Source organism: Lycorma delicatula, chromosome 13 (genome assembly GCF_047948215.1).
Source record: "Lycorma delicatula isolate Av1 chromosome 13, ASM4794821v1, whole genome shotgun sequence".
Taxonomy (NCBI): domain Eukaryota; kingdom Metazoa; phylum Arthropoda; class Insecta; order Hemiptera; family Fulgoridae; genus Lycorma; species Lycorma delicatula.
Genome location: NC_134467.1, coordinates 12261280 through 12274212, shown reverse-complemented (window position 1 = coordinate 12274212; position 12933 = coordinate 12261280). Strand labels below are relative to the sequence as shown.

Genomic DNA, 12933 nt, shown 5'->3' with positions numbered 1-12933 from the left:
TGAGAAATTATTTTATCCCTTGTACATGCTATAAGTAACACATGGGCACTTGTATTCATTAAGCCCTAATCAACAACAAATAAAAACAATTTTATTATTCATAGCTTGCTTATTTTATTTATAAAAAACTTTTCATTAGCCATAATTAGTGGCCATTAATTTAGTGTTGTGTAAATTTGTAATTCTTTAGGTTGTAAAATAATCATCTGATAACCACTGACTGGTAAGATACTAGACTAAAGGAATGATATCCAAAGATACTAACAAACGTAAAATTAGACTTGCTTCAGATTTATATTCAGATGAAGTAAAATACAAGGTGTAAACAAAAAATATCCAATCTTGGCTCATAAAAACAAAAATAGTTAACATAGTTCAGTGACTTTTTTCCCTTCAAATTAGACTCCTTTTGATGTAACAGTTTTATCCCAGCAATGTTTTTATTGTTGGAAGCTTTTTCCAAAGTCATTTTAAGTGAACCGATAAGTCATTTTGCTGCATTTCTTTTGATCTCTTCTCTGTTCTTCAAGACTTCTTTCCTCTAAGCAGAATTTTAAACATAGGAAGGTGCATAGCCAAAAATCACAGGGAGCCATGTCTGGTGATTAAGGAGTCTGCTGAAGTAGTTTTATCTTGTGTTTTGGCAAGAATCTCTGGGTAAGTTGTGATGCAAGGGCTGGAATATTGTCGTGATGAATTTTCCCAAAGCTGTAGTTTCTTGCATCGAACAGCAATTCTTAGCCTACGAAGAACAGTTATGTAATAGTAATAGTACTCTTCATTGACAGTTTGTTCTAGAGGAGCACACTTGTGATGAGCTGTGCCTTGATGTAAAAAAAATTTCAACATGACCATGAACTGAAAAAAAAGCAGAGCTCCTACCTTCCAAACTACTGGAAAGGCATCTATTGCAGGGAAACGTCAAAACATCTGTTTATCGCAATTGTGAAAAACATTTACTACATTCGTTTCTTCAAAGTTTAATATGACCTTTGCCACAGACGTTGATGGAATTATGAAATCTGAAATGTGAACATAAACCAAAACAATGGCGATTGTTTATAGATTCTTCCAAGGCCAGTTTGAAAGTAATTCTACTTCATATAGGAAATTTTCTTCCAATTGTACATATTTTCCATGCTATAAATATGATGGAGTCATGCGAGACAATTTTATATAGATACTATTTTAAGTTTAACAATATTGGGACTACAAATGTAAGATATGTTTCACTATATTAAAATTTATGAAGAGTAAAAGAAATTTAAATTTCATAAAATAAATACTAGAAATGGGTGCAGATCTTAATATAACATATGACCATGTAGGAAATTCAATATTACTTACTGCTAGCAGTAAGTAATTTTTTTAGCGGTGATGATATCGACGTTATTTAATTGTTGATTGATTCTGGTGCAGATACCAATGCTGAAAATTGTTCTTGGGAAAAATGTTTAATGAAATTACCATTTAATGCAGATCAAGATTTGTGTTAAAAACTAAATGAAGGAAGACTGGATGATATTGATGAAAGCAGCAATAAAAAAATTATCATTCACTCTGATGAACGAATTAAACAATGATTGCTGGTATTTCTACTATTAAAGAATGTGTAGATAGTAATGTTGTTTGTGTTGAAGGTGATGCTACTAATATTTGTAATGAATCTTTGTTAGAATATCTAATGAAGTTATCAGCGGCACTGGTGCGTGAATGATAGAATGATGCAGAATTATCATGATTAGTTTAATTCAAGCATTAAAAAGGTTTTTTCCAGTAAATATTTTTAATCAAATTTACTTGCTTCTAGTTCATTCGAAATTAAATTATGGATTGCATTGCTGGGGCTTAGTCTACATCACTTATTTTTATCTGATTATAATTTTGAAAGAAGTTATTGTACAGGTAATGTGTGGTGTGATAGAACATTATTTACTTCTTTTTTTTTTTTTAGAAAATATCTTTGTTTTCCATTAGATTTCTTTCTTTATAAGATGCTTCTAATCTTTTACAAAAGAAGTGGTAATGTCCGAGTGGTGATAGCTAAGGGTGAAAGCTATTATATAACTAGCAGATTTTTACAGAAAATATTACTGTTCCTAGGCCTTACTGTATACTGTATAAAATAATTTTCTTTTTCTAACACCTAAGTTCTTTAGTTTACTGCCTGGTAATGTAAGAAGCACCTGTAACCTGAATCAATTTAAATTTAACTTAAAGGAATAGAATTTCTGCTTAGCAATCGATGAGGTGGAAGTGTTGTATTCAGTGGTAATTTAGTCATGAAAGTTACCAATTTTAAATCTAAATGGGATCTTAATATACTTATATTCATACCTGGTTGGTAACAATATTGTGTTGTGTGTTTAAGTGTGTATGTGAGAGAAAAAAGATAACTGAAGAAAACTGGGTGTGTGTAGGAAGTTATTATTTTATTTTACTGTTTTTCTAATTAAAATTGTAAGCTTTTGCTTTGCAGGTAATATATTTTCATATGCAATTACAGTAATATCTTTATCGGAATATTAATTTATTTACATATTAATGTGATTAAATATCAGTGCGACCTAAATTAATTACCTAAGTGCTTTATATTTTATATAATGCATTATATTGTATTACTTGTCTTTTGTGTATACGTTTTCATGTTGCAGTTGAGAATAAATAAATTAAATTTGTTATTAGTAATGTCTTGTATTTGAAAAATGCTTCAGTGCTGGCAAATATTTTTTTTTTCGCTAGCGTATATGGAACAAACCATACAAGATATTGGGTATAATATGTAAGTGGAAAAACCTTAATTAGCACAAGATAGAACTGTCTGGAGGAGGAAGACTACTGCAAACAAATCCTAGGATTAATTACTATAAGAAGACATTTTATATTTGTACTACTATCTTACAGCAATTCTATTATTATAGATTGTATTATTATTAATTTTTTTTTTTTGTTTTCATGGAATATCCTGTTAATTTGATATAAAAAATAAATAATTCTGAACAAAGACTTAAGAAAAGTGACAGATTCTGAATCAACTTTTAGATAAGCGGGATAAAGGACCATCCAAAAAGCTGAAAGTTTTTTTTTGTTAGTTATATAAACTGCTCTAGCAATTAAAAAAGTCAATTGTTGCGATAAATAATAAAATTACAAGAGCATCCAATGAGATAGAACTTTATATTATTTAACTTTGGTAATCTGTAGGAGAAACTGATTTATTAAATTTGGTTTCAGCCATTGGCATAATACCTTACTTCTTTGTTTATAACCAGTTTCTAGGCTGCTACTATTTTCTGTACATAGATATCGCCCACATGTAGGTACTTCTACTGTGAAATATGAGCTTCACCGGTTTCAAAGAAATGGGTAGTCACTCAGACCTCAGTAGACCAAAAGAACTCTACTGAAATCAAATATAGACCTAAGTATTAAAAGGAGATTCTTTAAATTATTTGTATGTAGTGTAGCAGTTCATGATAGTGAAAGGTAAATAGATAAAAAGAGGAAAAAAATAGATACCTTTGAAATGTGTAATTACAGGAAAACGTTTATAATAAGGTAAGTCTAATACTAGATAAATCCAAACTGAAAAGGTGTTAAGATGAATAAGAGATGATCAAATTTGTGACAGTTTTGAAAAACTATGTTAGCTAGGGTCACATATTAAATAATCTACGTTTAGTTAATTTTATGATTAAACTTTGTAACATGTAGAAGGTAAAAAACTGGATAAATAAAACATAATTTAGGATGTAGTTGTGATAAATATGTTGAGGTTAAGAGTTAACACAAAACAAAGTGAAATGGGGTCAGGTGTGTTTTTAATAGCCCTTGGTCCGTGGCGGTTGAGGCACAAGGGTGCATGGAATTAGTGAATATCTTGTAGTTTCCATTAACAACTATTTGCATGTCAAACAACTGGACACGGAACAGGGGACTATGCAGTTCGAGATAGATAACAACCAAATGTGTTTCTGTATACTACTCAAATATATCTGTCTGTGTATGTAATATGAGAGAGAGATATTTTATGCTTAAGGGGAACAGGCATGACAATTTTGGTTGTAAAAATCAATTTTCAATTATATGAATTGTTTTTGGATTCTCAGTTTAATTTATATGAATTGAATTAACTCATATTATGTCCAAAAATATATTCAAAATATAAAAAAACTCATATTTTTTTATCTGCACAGCTGCTACTTAGAACATAATACTGAGACTTTACTAATTTTTATTTATTTAAAATGTGCTCTAGTTATTGAAAAACTTGGTGTAGTGTAATAAAGCAAAAATATAGGGTAGCCTCCGTGGTGCGAGTGGTAGCGCCTCAGCCTTTCATCTGGAAGTCCTGGATTCGAATTCCGGTCAGGCATGGCATTTTCACACACGCTACAAATCATTCATCTCATCCTCTGAAGCAATACCTAACGGTGGTCCTGGAGATTAAAGAAAAAAAGTATATGTAGGGTAGGGTGCAAATTGTGCTTGTAAAAAAACCAGTACCACTTGCTATAGCCAAAGTTGTTAAGCCTGTGTTAAAGATTTGGCAGATAATTTGTTGTTCCTGAAGAGGATAATCCAAATGACCAGTCATATGGTGAAGGGATACACTAAAACAAGATAAGCAGCCGCTTTTAATTCACGTTTTCCATAAATTAGATTTTTTTAACTTTCTGTACCCTTTTCATGAGAACCATTCAACTTGGAAAATGAAATTTTCTGAGGAACTATGTAATGTATTAGTACAGCTAGTTGTACTTTTTTTGACATGTAATCTTTTTCAGTCTTAGTATAATGATGCTAACAATTCCAAAAAACTGATAAATAGTTTTAGAAAATTTAAATTTAGTAATATGAAAAAGTATCAGCTGATGTGATAAAGTTGTATTTAAATGTGGGAAAAATTTCAAAGCTGTAGTTTCTACTAGATGCGATAGGGGTATTTGAAATTGACAAATTTAATATTAAGATTCTATCTCCAAAGGCAGATAGAGCAAAAAAACCTATTTCAATTTTAAGAGGGAGGAGTTGATTTTTTGGGAAGATTTTTTAAAAATTATTTGTATATGAATTGTAGGTAATAAATTTTCTTTCATAATGTTCTCTTTAAAATGCCTCCGAAAAAAAAAATCGAAATTGTTTTTTTCACAATATCCCACTACCACTTTAACGAATTTTGAAAAAATGAACACGATTAATGCCTCATATATAGAAATATTTGTATCCTCTATTTTTCAAATTCTTATAAAAGTAAAACTACTTTTACTAGGATTAGAACTTCTGAGCCTTCAGCGAACCTCTGCTGTTAAACAAATGAATTACGATGACGAGTTTACCACTTGACGAGTAAATTCAATTCCATTACTTACCTTTTTACTACTAATCATTATATAACTGGAAAACATATATTGAAGTTTGTAAAAGTTGAAGCATAAACTAGCGCCATAAAATGAGTGGTAGAACTAAATATAATGAAACGGTGCATGCGCAAAGGTAAGTAAGAGTAGAGATAAAACCACGTTTTAAACCGATGCATAGAAGTGCTTATGTATTTTGAACACTGATCTCTATATAAAATTTCTATAACTGTCCGTAAATTTCTGCTTGTGTTGCGAAAATGACCATTCTTTTGGTTATCTGACTTTAGTAAAATCCTTACCATTACGATTATAGTCGCGCAAGCGTACAATGGTTTTATTTAGTTCACAGCCGCTCATTCTGCGGCGCTGAAGTATGCTTCAACATTGAAAACTTTGTAGTTTACGCCATAAGGATCCCCTATTCAGTTATATAGAGATCAGTGCTTTTTACTCATATGGGGATACGTATCGAAAGTGTTCGAATAAAAATTATTGATTACACCCTTGAATCGCAAAATTGTCATCTCAACTCTACCCACCACGCTCAGATTCTCAACTATGAATTGGATAGGCGATAAGATATCAAAAAGTAGCGGCTCGTAATTAAAATTAGTAAGGGGTGCTGCTCCAGAAAATGTTTTTCTAGGCCTTTTCAAGGCCATGGTTAAATCTTTCTGTACGATAAAAGAACCAAAAAAATGAATCAAATAGAATAGCAGGAAGCAGGATAATAATCTAATTCTAAACTTTATCACATTCAAGAATATAGTGCACGGATTTTAAGCACAATGTGCTTAAAAGCCGTATTTGATTTAACCGTATAAATAATAAAATGTCAATACAGATAATATTTTTTTAGTATTATCAGATAACTTAATAAAATGTCCGCTTAAAAACACTATAGTCCGATGGTGCTTAATTTAAATTTCTATGTACAGAGAAAAAATTCTTATTAATTTTTACTAATTAACTACTCTTTCGCCCTACCAGCGTGTTTTTGGACAGATTTGGCAACCAAAGAGCCCTTGCTATCCGCCATCTTCTGATCAGAACTGAAAAAACAACTAAATCGTTTTCATATTCCTGGGCGGGCAACCCGGACATTTGGTCGGGGCGCCAAAATTTGGAAGTGGCATTTTGGCTGTAAATTTGAGAAAAATATTGATGTGTTAAATACCAAATTAATAGAAAATTTCACTTATCGATTTTTCGTTCGCTAAAAATTTACAGTGCGTAGCGTATTTATATTGTTTATGTCTATAAGCTAAAAATATTTACACTATTAGCATTCTTCTTCAAACAGTTTTAAATTTGAATTTGGTGTTTCCTTTTCAATTTGAGGGTCCTTTATTCCTTTTATAAAAGAGATATGAGGTATTCTAACACAAGCTTTTTATTCTACTAAATATCTGTACCCCTTCTTTAACATTATTATGAGTAAAATTTCCTTCTTAATTCTTAACTTCTGTTTTTTACTTAAAACAAAAAAATATTCCATAATAATTTTATTTTAAGATAAAAGAGAATAATGAAAATAAAAGATATATTGTAATTACACAAGTTGCGAGAGATTGATTAAAACAGGAATTGTGATTTACTGTTTACACAAACATATGTTATTTTGTTTCTTGAAATCGCATTAAAATTTCTTAATTTTAAATTTTATCAATTCACCAATTAAAAAAAAAAACACTTCAGAAGGAAATTGTAATTTCCTTCTAAACATTACTTTTTTGGTAAATCTTTTTTCTAATTATATAATTAGGAAGTTGTTATGATTATATTACACAACTTTTGTGTCGTACTTTTTTCAACTTATTAAATTATTTAAAAAAATTGCATATATTTATTAAAGTATTATTAAATATTAACGATTTACTATGCCCTTTCTTCTTCTTCATGTTAATCCTTTATTCAAAAATAAAATGTCTTAAATGTAGTACATCGCTAATTTTTTTCATTATAGATAACGTTTTTAACGTATGCCCGTAGAAAAAAGTCTAGGGTCGTCAAATCTGGGCTTTTCGGAGGCCCTACCGATCCAACGATTAGAAATTTTTCATCGAAAGCGGTCGAACGCCTAGGCTAAAGTGGTGGCGGGGGGGGGGGGGGCGAACCGTCTTGTAAAAAACATTACAGCAACGTTACTTTCCTGTTCGATTCGGTGGACTTGCGGGAAAACGTATAGTTGTAGCACGTCTAAATAAACATTCCCTATGACGTAGCGGTCGACATATTGCTGTGCACGTATGCAGACGGCCGGTTTACCGCGCTGTTAACTATCTAACTGTGACAATGTACTGCGGTGATTACCAGACTGTGCGCCGCGATGCCCTGTCCTTTTCACTACGGCGCCGCGAAATATTGTAAAAGCTTCATAATTAATTGAACCAAGACGTTTATAATGATTAATTTAACGTTAATAAAGTAAAAAAAATAAAGTACACGAGTTTTATTTATTTTTATCTCTTATTTACGAGTAGTCATACTTTTATTTAGAGTACGGCGCCATGGTAAAATTTTAATTTAAAAGGGCGCGGCGACTCGGAAAAGTTTGGGAACCACTGATGTACAGCGTATGTAAGTATACGGAGTTTTGCGAGATGTTTTCCTAACAGATGACTATCTAACTGCTCCACCCGTCCTGTTAAACTTGTGTCTCGTGGCAGGACGGCGAGGAGCAACGAACTCGCCCGAAATAAGCCGATCGCTTGCTCGAGTTCTCCTCACAGTCGACCTACGGGCGTATTTCAAATTCAACTTCTAATAAAGAAATTACGAGTTGAACGTGAATTAATTGACCGCTTTTTGTTTATAATTTTAACATTTAAATAATTATTAATTATTCATAATATTTATTTTTTATTCAAAAATAAGTATAACTAAAAATTATGAATTTATTTATCGTCACTTTATCCGCAAGATGAAAGTGACAATTGTCTTGTAATTTTAGACAAAAATAAAATATTACATTGTTCATGTTCAATATAGAATTCTAGAAGATAGATTGAATAAACTTGAAAAGATGTATCCTAGTTTTAAAATTGTATATGAAAAATTAAAAGATCCAAATAGTATACGATTCTTTAACCTTGCTTTTAAAGAATTGAAATTTAAAAGAAAACGTAATCATTTTAATATAAATATGGAAATTGATGAATTTATAGAAAAGATGGAATTGTTGTATGAAAATCATTCAATATTTTGATTACAACACTAAAAGTGCAAGACGAGTAAATTATTGTTTCCATTTTTTTTTTTAGCAACTATTAGCAAAAACTGGCAGGCAAGAGATGAAACTTTCGGCTAAAGAAATTTAAAAATCAAAAGAAAAAATTTACAGTAGAAGCTGCTAATTTGAAAAATCTACCTCAAAAACATATGAGGATGAGCAACTGCAACCTGGCAGCTTTGTGTTACACGGACCACTATACACATTTAGAACACATTTCCTTATGATTGATAAATATTAATAGCCATCTTTTGTTTCTCCATTAGGTGACATACCAATTTCAAAACCAAAGTATAATGAAGATGTTCAAATCAACAAAGTCTTGACGATGTTCTACGGGCCTAAAATTCAAGAATTTTTCAATAATCTGCTTCACGTATAAAAATATTTTATTTTTTTGATAATATTTAATTGAATTTGGTAATAAAGCTCATAACTTTTTTTAATAAAAATCCATTTGTATTATTTTTCCTAGTGTTATCCAGTATAATGCACAGAAAGAACTTAGGTCCTGAACTTATCATGTTCCCCAGTAAAAATTGGGGTTAGGCCATAATTTTTTTTTTTCAAAAAATCCACTGGAACAGTGTAATATATTTCCGCACTAAGAGACATAAAAAACAACTGAGACTTTATTATTATTACATCAGAGATGAATAGTATCTGTTAAGTTTTATCTTTCATCAAAAAATCTACTTAAAAACGGTCTCCTGAAAAATTACCTATAAGGATTTTTCCCTGCATTCTTCATATATATTTATTTATTTTAAATTAAATGAAGTTAAACAAAATACTACTTTAACAATTTAAATTTATATAAATCAACGCCAAATTAAAAACAACTCTTTTATTTGATGCAAATTTAAAAAAAAGGTCAAAATATAATAAAGGTTTTATTTTAAAATCTGCAAAAATGTTTTTTGCCCTGTGAAAAACAAAGTGATCACAAGAAATACAAGGCTGAAAGAACACTGTATATATTTTTTTGTTATCATGACAAAGAAACAAGCATAAAGATATTATAACTCAACATAAGTTATGATTCTCAGTAATGTAGGAATAAGGATTATTAGAGTAAATAAAATAATCCACATTCCAGTAAATTTTCCTTCTTATTTTCTTTTCTAATAGTTCAAATAACAGAAAGAATATTATCAATACCTTGTAATACAACAATGCAAACCAACTTTAAATTTAAATAATTAACAAAGCCTTTAATTACATTTATTTTTATCTTATAATGTATAAATTTCTTTACTTATATCTAACCGTATAAAATCTTAGTAGTTTGAAAAATTTTTCTATATCCCCTTATCAAAATGAATCAAATTCCAATAGAATTAAGTTATTACCTTAACGTTACTGATGATCACTATTTTATAAAGAAAATTTAGGTTTAAATTCAAATAAAAATATGGTTACAAGCTTAATTGAAATTTAATACCTGGGATATCCAGATCGCTAAAATTGAATCAACATATAAGAAAAATTGTTCTACAAACTTAAAATTACTGTAAATTATAAGCCAATTGACATAAAAATGGTTACCATTTACTCAATCAATAGAAATAATTATAAAATTAACATGAATACTAGTGTTTAAAATTAGTCAAATGCTAGCCAAGAGATATAACACCCATTGCTGATCATATATCCTCACCCCCTTGACCGATTGTAACCAAGCTTAAATGACATCATCCAGTCTTTAAAAAAAAAAATAAACTTATTATCCTCTATCCTCGAATGAAATCACCTAAACGATATACTAATCTAATAGAATCATTAAACAGTAAAAGAATATGACCAAGTCCAGAAAAATATAACCCCCATTCATTTAAGGGAATTTGAATATGACCAAACACCATAAGAAAGTATCTCAACTATTTAAGAGGCATAAAATTATATGGAAAAAAATTACTTACGCTTTTCAGTAAAATTTTGGGATAATGGACCCAAAAAAATTTTGATTTCTGTTCTTTTGACTGATTATGACCAAAATTAAATGACATCAATGCCCCCTTATATATATATATTATCATACTAAATTTCATCTAAAACAATCAATCCAGTTTGGAGATATCAAGCTAAAAGCAGGTCGATGACATACAGTCTTTATATATATATATATATATATACACACACACACTTCCATAATTTTTAATGCTAAAATAATGCCTTTGTTTGGTAGTTTGGTTGATGAAACAAGATTTCAAAAAAACTACGACATGAAAAATTTGACCCAATTAACAATGGGACCCAATTTTACTTTATGGAATATACAGTAAAATTATATAGCCAGAAAAATAAAAGTTTTACAGGTAATAATAACAAATCTCCCTGAAGTATACTCTACATGGATAATGTAAATGTATACATTCTAGGTACACCAGGAAAGCTTTACAATACAATGGAACAGATCATAACAGGCAGTTACAAGTTACTGTGCATTTAGATAGTTCTCAATCTGCACTGCAGCTGCTCAAGTGTCATTTGCTTTTTAGCTGTTACTGAAAAGAGGTAGTGATGTCGTCGTGGTCAAAAACTGAATACCAGGCAATTTTGCATGTAAGTGTAGATGAGTTTTTTGAGCAAATGACTCCTGAGCTTGGAGAAGATTATTTTCATTTTAAAACAAAATTTAGGTGTACCAAGAGTTTGAAAGAGAAAATTTTAACCTTGAGGATGCAAAGAAGTTGACCATCTTTGTCTACGAGTGAAAGAAACATTACTACAGTACAAAAAATGCTTAAGACGTATAGATGTGAGTCCTGCCATTAAAGCACCATCAGGTCATGCTATTCTGCGAGATCAGCAAATTAGAAAGCTTTGTAGCCTTTGGATGCCACATAACTTGACGATGATCAGATGGCACAATGTGTTTCATGGTGCTGTAAAATGCTGATAAAGTTTAAAAATGATATCGCCGTATGTGAACAGTTTTGTGATAAGTGACAAAACTTGGCTTTTCTATTATGCTTCCGATCGAGGCTCAGAATGAAGTGCGAGTGTTCGAAGATGAGTAGAACCTCATGGCTGTTCAAAAATCCAGATCAATGAAGGGAATGTGGCTTTTTTTTAATATGACAGGAGATTTAGAGCAGTTGTGTTGGAAACTTGTAACAGTTACAGGGAAGTGATATAATGAGGAACGCCTTCGCGTTGTCAAGCTCTTAATAATCTGCATCCAAACTCAAGGATAGATATAACGTTTTTTTTCACCATGATAATGCTCCAAGTATTTGACTAGTACTGGAATAAAACTGTTAGATTACCCTTCCTGCAGTCCTGACCTCGCTCCATGTGGCAGACTGAAAGGGAGACATTTTACAAACAATGATAATATCCTAAGGACATGGGACAACGAATGTGCCCAGATCTCTGACAAAACGACACGGTTTCTTTGAAGACTGGTTTTGAAGGATGGAGAAGTGTATAATGTGTAGTGGAAATTATTTTCATAAAAAATAAAGTTTTATTACAAAACTTTCCTAGTGCCCTTTGTCATAAAGCAATTCTTTTACAAAAATCTGTTTTTTTTTTTGTTTTTAATAGATTGTTACAGTAAGAATACAAACAGTAAATAATATGAACTTCTTTTAAAAAATGTTTTTAAAAGAATGTAACTCACCTTTAAAGTTTTATGTTTTTTCAAGTAATTTTTTCAGAACTTTCTACAAATAACAAATTATTCTAAAACAAATTAAAAAAATTATCGATTTTTTTTTAAGATTAACAAATTTATTATTTAAATACAGGAAAACCTCAGTTAACAGAATTTCACAGAATCACTTACACTTTTGTCGATAAGTTGCAAAAAAAAACACACTGAATGAAGGATGAATAAAAAGCATAATATGCTAATATATGCAGTAATAAATTATAGAAAAATATGACAGTGCTGCCATAAAACAGGATTGAGTTAAAAAAACTAATATATACTAATTGCTATTAAATGTTACAACAAATCTCAGCTCTTCATTTTCTCAACTAAAACTACTGATGGTGCACAATTTATATGCATAAAATTTTGAAGCTAAAAAATAACAAAATTTTTGGATCAAAATTCATAAATTTTATTCAAATATGATGGTGAATTTTTATTTACTAAATTTTTGTAGTGAGAATTGAAAAAGATAATATTTTTTGAGTCTTCTTTCTATGTAGCTTGTTCCATGAACTACTGCACCAATCCCGGTTGAATTTTCAAACAGGATAGCCCATTCTCTTAATTTACCATCCCATAAATTTCAAATTTAATTGTTTATCAGCTACAATTTAATTTGTATAACCATTTTATCAAGTCTTTCGTCATTAGTTTAAACCGATTGATTTTGGAAA

At 30.2% G+C, this 12933-nt stretch overlaps 1 long non-coding RNA gene across 1 annotated transcript in view; it reads left to right on the top strand.

Moving 5' to 3' along the window:
- Positions 1 to 12933, top strand: part of LOC142333684 (uncharacterized) — a 67159-nt gene that overhangs the window by 18144 nt on the left and 36082 nt on the right. The gene's annotated exons all lie outside the window — the stretch shown is intronic.